The sequence below is a fragment of the Bidens hawaiensis genome, unplaced genomic scaffold (genome assembly GCF_021521415.1).
Source record: "Bidens hawaiensis isolate Kalapana, Puna unplaced genomic scaffold, B.hawaiensis_p1.1 tig00012613_1, whole genome shotgun sequence".
NCBI classification, from domain to species: domain Eukaryota; kingdom Viridiplantae; phylum Streptophyta; class Magnoliopsida; order Asterales; family Asteraceae; genus Bidens; species Bidens hawaiensis.
In genome coordinates, this window is record NW_027492037.1 from 253,275 (window position 1) to 266,114 (window position 12,840).

At 35.7% G+C, this 12,840-nt stretch overlaps 1 pseudogene across 1 annotated transcript; it reads right to left on the reverse strand.

Annotated features, from left to right (window-relative positions):
• Positions 1–3,012: 3,012 nt before the first annotated feature.
• On the reverse strand, positions 3,013–8,365 carry LOC143541586 (long chain acyl-CoA synthetase 4-like; annotated as a pseudogene). Its single transcript, XR_013136777.1, has 19 exons — positions 8,211–8,365; positions 7,349–7,412; positions 7,161–7,250; positions 6,965–7,021; positions 6,513–6,561; positions 6,324–6,400; positions 6,096–6,135; positions 5,932–6,026; positions 5,687–5,849; positions 5,508–5,617; positions 5,345–5,432; positions 5,209–5,275; positions 5,057–5,132; positions 4,655–4,772; positions 4,326–4,571; positions 4,097–4,239; positions 3,511–3,692; positions 3,294–3,411; positions 3,013–3,202 (listed from the first exon to the last, which is right to left on the reverse strand). The product of XR_013136777.1 is annotated as a long chain acyl-CoA synthetase 4-like (transcript).
• Between the last annotated feature and the right edge of the window lie 4,475 nt (positions 8,366–12,840).

The following is a 12,840-nucleotide window of genomic DNA, read 5'->3' on the forward strand; positions in this document are numbered from 1 at the left end:
TAAATATTATTATGGCACCCATCAAAGAAAGCACATCGAGAAGCCATATTGCAAGGCGTTGAAAGGGATTGGCGCGACCGATCAAATTGACTTGGATAAAGATGGTACACTATTTCGTTACAACACGACTCAAGTTCAAGATAGAATGGCAAAGTTCGTTATTCAACGAGGTTTGCCGTTTAACCACTTTGATGACCCGCAGTTGACGTCGTTGATTCGCGAAACTCTACAACCGAGATACACACATGTAAGTCGTACTACCTTAAGACGTCATTGTATCAGGTTGTGGGAGTGTGCTAAAAAAGAGTTAATCGAGTCTTTTCATTCTTTAGAAACCATGGTTAGTTTAACTACCGATGTTTGGTCGGCACCACACGGGTTGCCCGAATCATACATATGTGTCACCGCTCATTGGGTTGATCCGGTGACATGGCAATTGATGAAACGCACCATCGCTTTTGAAAACTTCCCGTTCCCACATACCGCCGAAAAATTGTTTGAATTACTTGATGAAGTTATAACGACTTACAACTTGAGAAATAAAATATTTTCGATTTCGTTTGACAACGCTTCAAACAATACTAAGGCGGCTGAAAAATTTATCATTAAATATTCACCACCTTGTTTCGGGGATTTTTTTCATGTCCGATGTGTTGCACATATCATCAACTTGGTTGTCCAAATAGGTCTTGACAATGAACACATTTGTGATGATTTAAAATACTTTAGACTTATGTTACAAGATGTCTTCAAAAGTGGTAAAAGAAGACATCTTGAATATAAGAACTATTGCAAGTCGGTTGAAAGAAAGTATTTGGAGCCGAATTGGGACGTTCCAACCCGTTGGAACTCAACTTGTCATATGTTAAAGTGTGCTTTTGTCCAACGCCAAACTTTACAAGCTTTTCATAACAATCTTGTTGAAGAACGCGAGGCCGATATGTTTCAGGAAAGTGTTTGGGTCCAAGTCGGTTATTTGTTGGAGTATCTTGATGTGTTCAAAAAGTCAACAACAAAATTATCGTGAGTCTATTACCCTACTAGTTGTTGGGTTTTGCAAGAATTGTACTATATGTCTTGTGTTTTTAAAAGCTTTGCGGAGAAGAACAAACTCTTCGAAAATATTGTTGCGGTGATGAAAGAAAAGTTCATAAAATATTTTGAAATCATACCGCCGGTCTTTACTTGTGCCGCCGCATTAAACCCCTATTGGAATGTTAATGGGGTTGAAACAACGATTGAGGAAATATTCGACAACTTAGGTATGCACGAGATTGACCCGAGGTTGTCGACGGAAGCGAAGGACAAGTTCAACAAAAACCTTCAAGACCTTTATGACCATTATTTTCAAATGTATGGTCCAAGCACGAGATCGTCTTTTGTGAAAAAAACAACTGGTAGGCCGTGCAATGACCCACTTATAAACTTGATGAATGGGATTCGTGAATCGGCATCTAAGAGGCAAAGAGGAAACACACCAAGTAGCGAACTTGGTCGATATAGTGGAGCAAACTATGTTGAGGGCGCAACGGTCGACGAAATTCGCAATATTGATTTGTTGGCTTGGTGGAAAGGTAAACAAAACGAATTTCCCATTCTATCCGCCATGGCTCGTGATTTGCTTGCCGTACAAGCCTCAACGGTTGCTTCCGAATCGGTTTTTTCTCTTAGTGGGAGGGTGTTATCTATGCGAAGAACAAAACTAACTCCCGAGTCTCTAGAGGTTTGCATTTGCCTAAAGGACCATTTGGATGCGGTGGATCGTGTACAACACAAGGCGAACTTTGAAGACGAAATACCAATAGAGCGTCATATTCATGATGAGGAGGCGGAGGACGGGGTTTCTTCCGATAACGAAGACGAGGGTGAAAACGAGAATGAAGACGAAGAAGAGTTGTAATTATTTGTTTTGGTAAAATTATTTGTAACTTGTTCAACTAATATTTAGTTTTGATTTGTTTTATTATAATTACTTTTGTTACTCATGATTAATTGTTTGTTACTTTTTTAATAACGACGAACATTTTATTCATCTAAAAAATAACTATTATAAACATTATTAAAACATAAACGATACTAAACATAACAACTAAAACATAAAAATAACTATTACAAACAACTTATTTTTGGGTTGTAGAGCCGGACGACTCTCCCACTTCCGTTTTTTTAGCTTCCATTCTTCTTTTCTCTCGACAATACTTATTCGTATGTTTTCGTAATGTCGAGTTGGACGCTGCTTTAAGAAACTTCGAGCAATATTTGCAACGTGCCAACTCATGTGAGTCGGTCATGAGACACAAATCGTAATGAACCCAAACATCGGGGCATCTTGTTGTTTCGATCACCATAACAACGTCATCATTGGTTGCCATTTGTTGTCGGTTTAAGGTTAATTGTGGTTTGGAGTGTGTTTTATAGTTTTGGGAGTGGTTTAACAAGTACACAAACAAACCTTGCTATTTATAGAAAGAAGATAACCTATTTATAGTTAAAAAACCGGTTCCAACGGTCAAAAACGGCTATATAGCCGTTGGAACCGGTTCCTAACGGCTATAATGTTTAAATTTCAAAAAAAACCGGTGGAACCGGTTTTTACGTAAAAACCGGTTCCGGTTCCAACCTACCCAGTTCCTAAAAGTTTGCATTTCTGGGCATCGGTTCGGGTCGGGAACCGAACCGGTTCCTGACTGGAACCGGTTTCATTTTCTACCCGGTGTGAAAAAAACCGGTTCCGAACCGGTTCGGGTTTTCAAGGTGAACCCGATTTGTGCACCTCTAGGCGCCAAGAAGTTGAGTTTTTAAATGGGAATGATAAAAAGAAATGATTTAAATATTTGAAAGTATATGAAAACACAATCTTTTGCTTTAATCCTTTTTCTTTTGCTTTACTCTTGCCTAGCCCACAGAAACTTGTTTTTCTCAAATAAATTTCAAAAATAAAAGTTCATAGGATATCTACTATTACAAAATTTTTCGTTTAGGATCAAATAAACATAATATTATCAGACGACATTGTGATGCATCATAAATTATCTTGAAACATAACACAGCTGTACATTAGTATAACAATAAAACTCATGATTCAAAACAAATCCAGAGTTGCTAAAAGTGATATAAAAACAACAATCAAGCACAGCAGACACCATCTTTATGCAGTAGTTCACTTATTGTTAATAGCCTTGTACATGTTATCAATTACACCCTGCAAAAAGAATATATAAAAAAACAAAATAAAATTAAAAAAAAACAAATGTAAAATGTTATAGAAAGTAAAAATGAAAACAAAGATATACCTGGTAATATTTGAGCATTTGAGGCCTCTTCTTCTTGAATGTTGGAGTCAAAAGGTCGCGCTCCATGTCAAAAGGTACAGGGTCAAGGTGGACTGCTTTAACGAATTCAAAACCTTTTTAACTGCAACACGGTTACATTTAGTTAAAGATACTTTGAAAAGGATATACAAGTACATTCAAGCATTACAAATAAATAATAATAATAATAATAATAAAGACCTTTTTCTCTTTTCCAATTTTGGCGAGCTCTCCCAGTATGTATTCTTTAATCTTGGGATTTTCACACAGGGACTCAAAATCCCCAGAGATATTATGTGTTGCAGCATAACGTTCGACCGCTTGCTTATTGGGGTTCACAACAGCAACAAGACAAGACTCAAAGCTGTTCCCATATATCCATACCAGAAATATGTAAATGTTCTGTCAGTTATAAAAACCAACTCAACAAGACCATTTGACCCGTTCAAAAACCAGACGTGATCCATATTGACAATTTGACTTGTTCCAAAACCCAGCCTTTTCCATATTGACCATCTCACCCATTTCAAAACACAACTTGGCCCATAACCCATATTGACCATTAACCCAATTCAAAACCAAACCTGACCCATAACCCATTCCAAAACATTAAAAGCTCATTTGACGCAATCCAAAACCCAAGTTGGCCCATAACCGATTCAAACATTTGATCCATTCCAAAACAAAAGGTCTGCTTGACCCAATCACCCACGTTGACACAAATCCCACTTTTAACCATTTGACCCAATCTGAAACGAAAAGCCCATTTAAACCACTAGTCAACGTACCGCATCAATGTCGGAAACAAGTCCGTAAACATTCTCAAGATTTTCAACGGCCACATATTCTCCTTGAGAAAGCTTAAAAATGTTTTTCTTCCTGTCAATGATTTTCATGCTTCCATCTGGTTGCCACTCACCAATATCACCTGCAACGTAATACATAAATAAAAAAAACTTTATTTATGCACTAAAAACATAATATTCAATAATTAAAAAATCTTCAAAGGCGAACCTGTATGAAACCAGCCATCAACTAAAACTTCTTTTGTAAGATCCTCACGCTTGTAGTACCCCGAAAACAGAACATCGCCTCTAATACATATTTCTCCCTGTGGTTTGCTTGAAAGGGCATCATAATTCATCTCGGGAACTGACTCCAAACGAGCATCAAGATTTGGTACTGGTGGGCCCACTGTGCCCAACATATCTATCTCGTTTGGCAACGAGACAAACGTTCCAGCACATGTTTCAGTCAATCCTACACAAGTACATAGTAATAGCATAAAAAGTACTATACTAATTAACTATAAAAACAATTAAAAAAAAATCTAAGGGTGATACCGTATCCTTGGAGGACGTGAGAACATGCAACCACTTTAAGGTAAGCTTCTACGTGCGGAGCTAATGGAGCAGCTCCAGAAAGAATAATGCGTACGTTACCTCCGAGCCCCTGTTTAACCTGCTCAAATTACATAAATATAAATATTAAAAAACCTATTATGTTGATGCGCTCGCCTTACTAAAAACAATCTTAAGCCAAGAAAATAAATGGAAGCTACTTTAAGTTGACGCACTAACCTTACTAAAAACAATCTTGTACGTTACCTCCGAGCCCCTGTTTAACCTGCTCAAATTACATAAATATAAATATTAAAAAACCTATTATGTTGATGCGCTCGCCTTACTAAAAACAATCTTAAGCCAAGAAAATAAATGGAAGCTACTTTAAGTTGACGCACTAACCTTACTAAAAACAATCTTGTCACTTAGTGGAGATGCCTCTGAATGTTTAAACCCACTCTTCATGTTCTTTAACTTGCTGCACAAGTTTAACAAGCAAATCCATATCAACAATAATTAAAGAACTTGCAACTGCAAATAATATAAATACTCACTATGAATACGCTAGATTAAATAAGTTACGTTTGAGAAAACCACCGGCAGCAATTTTCTGTTGTAAACCTAACAAAAACAGAAACAGCTATTTACAATAAAAATAATTCAATGAAGACTTTATAAATAAATAAATACCTGAAAAAATTCTATCCAGGACTCGAGGAACAGCACAGAAAATAGTAGGCTTCAGCTCCCCAATGTCTTCAATAAGCAATTTAACATCCTGTGTGTATAATAATCCAAATTATAACACAACAAAAATATACGTTATTCCAAAATATTATAATAATCATCTTACCCCACGCCAAAATCCTATAGAGGCTCCATGATTAATAAAACATTCTTCGATCATCCGATCAAATATATGAGCCAGTGTAGAAACGAGAGATAGACATCGTTTGTATCCAACTGCAAAATATGATTTCATATTAGTAAACTTTCTTCCTTCTTTCTTATAAACAAAAGGAGGGGACCTACTGATTCATTCGCACTTCCTAGAAGACGGCGTACACCGGCTATAAGTGTTACGATGCTGTTATTGGAAATCAAAACACCTTTCGGGTCACCAGTTGTTCCACTAGTGTACATTATTGTACAAATGTCACTCTTTTTCTTCAATGGTAGCTCAGTTTTCATCACCCTGCAAGTTGAAATAAGACACCAAACTGTAAATTGACAGTCATTAATAAAAACAGTAGAAAATTATCATAGTAAGAGAATACCAGTGACAAAAACTCATCCCATGAATGTGTTGCCACACCAAAATTTTGAAAATGTTCTTTTTGTTCAGGAGTAACTTTCCCAAAGCTCACAATTGCTAAAAAACAAATGTGTTTAGTATCTTTAAAATGGAAATAAATGAGATTAAACATTATGAGCAACTTACTTTTTAGATACTCTCCAGCTGCGGGAAATGTTTTCAACAACTGCACGACAAACAGAAAATAATTAAATCAACCGCAATCTTTCTAAGGAATATTTTTTTCCATGTAATGACACCACCAACAGTTATAATTTAATTATATAGAACCATATAAAGCCTGAAACAGGTTTACGATGCATCATCTTTTTTTAACCTAATTATACGATTTAAAATGAACATTGACTAATTTACCTCAGGGATCTTTTTCTCTTCTATAAAAGCAATTGTAACCTCAGCATGGCAAATAATGAATTCTACGGCACCGGCACCTATATGTACAAAGAATGTGATGAAGTTCAAATTTAAATGTTAGGTAACACAAAAGAATAAAGTGTTAAGCGTCTTTAAAAACCCAATCAAGGAATAACATTGAGTACTTACCTAGGGTATCGTATAAAGGTACACAGTAGAGCCCATGAGCATTACATGCCTGCATTAATATCATTGTATTAGAACACTATCAAGATCTTGAAATCCTTGAGGCAGAGTTTTCAGGTTCTTTAATTTTTCATTAAACTTTATTTTGCTGATTATTGATGATCAAGATTTTGATGTGAGCTAGCTTTTTTCCATAATTGGTTATCAGTGTTAAGAAAATAATTTCAACTTGTTTCACTAATGATGACATATTTAAGGTTTTACCATTTTGGATGCACCAAGAGTTTGCAGTGAAGATACGATAAACAATAAGATGTTCTTGTTTACGGTTATTTTGGCTTTTGATGAACATGAACAATGATGAAGACGAATATAGAAGTAAAACATAGCGTGCCATCTTATAAACAGCTTAAAAATCAGTAACAAGAAACAACCAAAAAGAAACAGTAAAGTACCTCCATGCTCATAACCCATTCGGCACAATTGGCACCATAGATTCCACACCGTCCTCCCTACATCATCAAAATTAAATTAAATTGTAATGTTATAAAAAACGCTGACAATAAGGTAAAGCAAATAGTCTTGAAGAATGTTTAAAGTATAAAAAAAAGATGGACAAAGCGAAATTATTATCATCAGAAGGTAACTCACTGGCTTGACGCCACATGCACGGATAGCATTTCCAACTTGTATCACCTTGTCATATACTTCCTTGTAAGTCAACCATACATACGGTCCATGCTGTATAGTCAACAAAGCACATATAAATAGTCAACATAGTCAAAGAGAGAGAGAAAGCTTAATTAGTTAAGTGTAAACCATAGCAGGCACTTGTATACCTTTCCATTAACAAGCTGACGGGTACCAAGCATCCGGTTATCGGGATATTTCTCCACCGACAAGCTGTATCATAACCAAACAAACATTTTAAAAGATATAAAAAACAAAAAAAAATCCCATACTAAAAATAGAAATTATCCAGATCAATATCAGTTTGCATAGAATTGTCCAAAAACAAGATGATGATATCATCATCATTCATCATTCATCACCTTAGAGAATCTTACATCTTGTCATCTTTATCATTCAACTGTTTTCAAAATAACAGAATTTTTTTTCCTTATACTTATCTATCAAACAAAGTTAAACCTAGAGATTAATGACACTCTAACTCAACTTTTAACTTTTAACTTTAATGACCTACCTTTATATCATCCAAACACAAAATCCAATTGGTTAAACATATAACTGCCACACTCACACACATCACTAATCATAACTACCAAGCATCAACTAACAGGAATCAAAATCAAACAAACACATAATAGCAACAACACAAAATAACAAATCATAACTACCAAACATCAACTAACAGCAATCGAATACTTCAACCCTAACCACCAGTCAACACTAATTACACCAAATCACCTACACAAAAGTCCTAAAAACCTAATCACACTCCAAATCAAAGCAAAATCTGGTCAGACTTAGGTCAAAACTAACACACAACATATAAACTTCAATTCCAGTTGAACACTTCAACCCTAACCACCAGTCAACCCTAATTACACAAAATCATCCACACAAATGCTCTAAAACCTAATCACAATCCAAATCCGGTCAAAAGTAGGTCAACGAAACTCCGAATCGAAATCCAAACGACAACACAATGAGTTTGAAATCTAAAAAGATACGGCTCACCGGAAAACGTCCCAGCATGAATCCAAACCGTCGATCGGAGGCGGAAAACCGTCCTTAGCGAACACACTGCGGTACACCGGTCCCATGGACGGCCGGCCGTCTTTCGCCTCAATCGCCGGCTCAACTTCCACGATGAACTTTTTCGATGACGTCATTTCGCCGATCTCTCTGTGTAACTGGTTATGTAACTGAATATATGTAGTTTAGGTGTAGAGAGTATAATAACCGTGTGTTATTATTATTATTAGTTTAAGTGTGAATTAATAATAATGATAATAATAATAAGTGTAGTATGAAGGAGATTATAAAGAAGGCGGTATGGTATGGTATAGTTGGTGGCAATGGGTGACAGAGGAAGGTGGACAGATTGCCATTTTTAAGTTTAAGTGTAACGTGGGCCTAACCCTTTGACTTGAAGCAGAATTATATAGGCCTCTTGTTTTATTTTCCTTTACCTTTTAATTTTATTATTATTATTAGATAAATTTGAATTTTGTTTTACCATTTGGGGAGTGAATTTTGTATTACTGTATATAGGCCAATATTACTGTTAGGTCAGGCTAGCCTAGGTGGGGCAACCTTGTCCCTTTATAGTATCATGTCACTGTTATGTGAGTATTGAGAGCAACAAAGCCCCTTTTAAAAAATCAATAAAATAAAAGGTAAAATAGTATTAACAAATTTAAAAACATTAAACACAAACTAAATCAAAAAACTACAAATATTTAATCAAAAAACTACAAATATTTATTCGTTGTCATAATTTTGTTTGTTCCTTCAAAGATTTTCAACCAAATCCGATCAAATACTTTGATGCGTTACCCTTCTTTGTGATTTTAATAAATTAGCAAGTTTCCTATCAACGTTTAATGTTGAGACTGGCTCTGATACATCGTTGTACTCGTCTTGACAAATAGCTTTGCCTAAGTCCTCAAATATCATATTGTGTAAGATAATGCAAGCATACATTATGTTTCTTAACTTATCCTTTTGTTGAATACGAGCCGGCTGTTTAATGATACCCCAATGTTTCTTTAATACTCCAAATACCCTTTCAATGTCCTTTCTATCTGGCTCGTGTTTTTTCTTAGTCGGGCGTGTAAAACTGGGCACCAAAGTGGCCCGCTCCAGATGAATACAGTCGACTAGATAATATCCATATTCGTAGTCGGCATTCATTGCTGAAATTGAAGAGCCGGGTGCACCTTTACGATCTCATTCAAGCGCATGTCGTCATGTTGTGGTGTGAGCTTCACATTGTTCGACTAATAGCTTAGCAGCCTCTTAGACCATTGAAAATCTATTTCATCTTCTGAATCAGAATAAGGAATAGCTTTGTGCCATGGGTAATAAAAGTAGTGTGTATACTCGAGTGTCGAACATGAGTCGGAAGACATGTTTGTGAGAGGTTGAGAATTTTTGAAATAAAATGTATGTTTTGTATGAGAAAATGTGTGAGTGGGAAAATGGATTATGTGGGTTTAAATAGATTAATTAAATATTATTTTATATTTTTTTAGATTGAACGGTCATATGACCGTTGAGAAGAGATGGCCCACCACAACCTCCCTACGTTGCCCCTTCATCGTGACCCCCCCGGGTCGCCCCCATCGGTGTTCACTCCCCCAAATCGTCCGTATGTAGCCCCCTTGAAGCCCATAATGACCGGTCTTACTATTACTTTTTACTATTTACTACTATATACAAATATAAATTAGAAACCTGGTACCGCAAGTGCCTTACTGGGCCACTTTGTGACACCGTATTGGTCCATAAATTTTATTTTTTATTTACAGTTCAGTTACCATAATGAAAGTAATGGAAACTAACCAAACGTAAAAAATTTTTTGTTTTAGTTCAAGTACCATAACAAACCTTACGACAACCGACCGAATTCGTGTAGACTCGCCGCCTATACGCGCGACCAAAAGTGCTTGGGTTTTACCATCGCGCAAGTTTACTGACCCCCCCCCAATTGTCATTGATCCATCTCAATTTATATATATATATATACACACACACGCATATATATATATATATATATATGTATATATATATTGTTTTTTAAGCTCCAGTATAGTAACGAACATAATTAAAATCGACCGAATTCGTATCGGGCCACCTCCTCAATGGCTGGGTTTTCCGATCAAATAGGCATCGTTCCAAATATTTTGTTTTTTCTATGTGTTAATATTTTTCTATATTAATTTGACGAAATAATTTTTCGGTTTTGACGCTCAGATTTTATCGATGATGTATATACCGTATCGAATGTAGCCGATACCGACCAAATTTGAGTTGGCTCACCGTCATAACGCTCGGGTTTCACCAACACCTAGTTTTCAACGCTAGGGTTTTGCTAGTTGCCCCGGTATAAAATAGAAGGTAAAAAAACTAGTGTTCATATAAAAGAAGGGTGTAGCGGATTTCCAAACATTACTTCATTATTGTTGTTGTTATTATTATTATTATTATTATTATTTATTTTTTTTAACAAAAAATAAAATTTCATTAAATAAAATAAATTATAAAAATACATTAAAACTAAAACAATCATTAAAATAAAATAAAAAATACACAGTACTAAAAAAGCTTATATTTTTTAATATTTATCCCTTTTTATTCCGACTAGAGCCCGGGCATATCAAGTAAGATGGTCGATCGGGTCTTGTAAAAAGACGAGATCTTTGTCCATTTGCCTCTCTTGGATAACTCAATACTGAATTGAGAATTTTGTTGCATGACTTGAAGACGTTGATTCCAAAGATCGTGTATATTGACGAGTCGACTGTTCATTTCGTTTAATTCTTTTTTTTGATTCGACACCCGCACCTACCAACGATGATCCCGCCCCTTTCAGCTTTCCACGACTTCTTCTACTGCTCGGTCGAGGCAACTCCACATAATCATCCTCGTTATCACCGACATCCTTATCGTTTAATTCGATGTTTTGAGCATCAGACTGCGACGTTTCTGGATCAACCGAGGACGACGTTTTTGACCTTTTTGGTCATCGCCTACTTCCGGACCCGACGGGGCTACGACGTCCCACTTAGGGTGATTACAAAGATGTTGCCAACAATTCATGTTAATATGCCCACCCCCCCACCCAAGTTTGTCGATACTCAACCACTACCCCACCCACTATAAATATGATTGTAAACCACCCGAAAGAGTTGGCATTTGCCGTTTATATCGGATCATGTTCCCGATATAGAATCGTTCTTTCGATACCCATCCCCTTTGGCCATTAGTTTGAAAAAAAGTTTCCGAGCTTTGTCCCAAAATATGACTAATTTTTTATAGTTGGCTATTAAAAAGTTAGAACATATTAGTAACCGTTACTATTTTTTTAAGGAAAAATTAGTAAATAAAAAATATATTAAACACCTACCATATTCGGTTCCGATACCGAGGTCCACGACCGTGCAAACGTTAAATACCCCTCAGGTGTCCACATAGTATATATTTTTGGTAGAGAATAAGAGAATGAGTTGTGTTTTAAAAAAATCAATAAATTGAGTACTATAGGGCATGGATTTTAAAACATAAGATATTTTTCTTTTAAATATAGTCGTTTTATAACAGCTAGTTAGACCAAATCAAACCTCATCCCGACGCTTTGGGTATGTTTGGCAATGAACTTTTAGGGGCTTCAAGCTTTTAAGAAAAACTCATACTAAATTAAAATCCCTGTTTGGTTGAAGGAGTTTGAAGCTTTTAGGTTATAAGAAAAAACGTAAAGCTTAAAGCTTAAAGCTCTTACTAGTAGCGTTTAGAAAAGGCTACAAGCTTTTAGTATTTTAATTACTTAAATAACCTTCCAAAATAAGTACATTTAATATTATTTTTACTAGTTATGTCAATTTTGGTCATTTTATATATATTTTATTAAAAGTTCCAGCTACTCTGCCAAACATCTAAATATATCTAAAAAACTACAGCTACCAACTACCAGCTTCAAGCCACAAGCTACAGCTACCAGCTAGTTATCACACCCCGACTCAGGGCTTGGGTGTGACGCCCGTTTAGTTGGTATCTGTTTTGAAAATATATCAGAGTTGCGGGTTTGTTTTAGCGAAAGTCTTTAAAATAATATTTTTATAATAAAATAATGGGTTCAATTACCCATTTCAATATTTGACAAAATATGAGCGGAAGCCTTTTTAATAAAATATTTATAAAATGTCGGGTCAACATACCCGATTGATATTTCAAATGCCTGTCTTTGGAAAATATAATTCATTAATAATATTCTGAATAAAATATCTGAGCCATCAGATCACCTCTAATGACTATGTCTCCAATCTTCTATCTGTCTTGCCTGTCAGTCTATTTTTTATAGTTCCCTAAAATGTGGGGAAAAATACGTCAGCACACAGCCGATGAATGACGCTGACTCAATAATACCAATGCATAAACAATAATAATACCTTTGTGACAATACTCATTAGGCACCCAACTCAATTGGGTTACAATTACCCTAAGTACATGTACAATTAATCATATACACAATATCATTTCTCTTATTAGTTCCGTAGACTACCAGAGGCATGTATGATGATATGCATGGCCTCGGGGAACTCCGAGTCACCATGTATGTATGGATCAAGACACAAGTATACTCTTA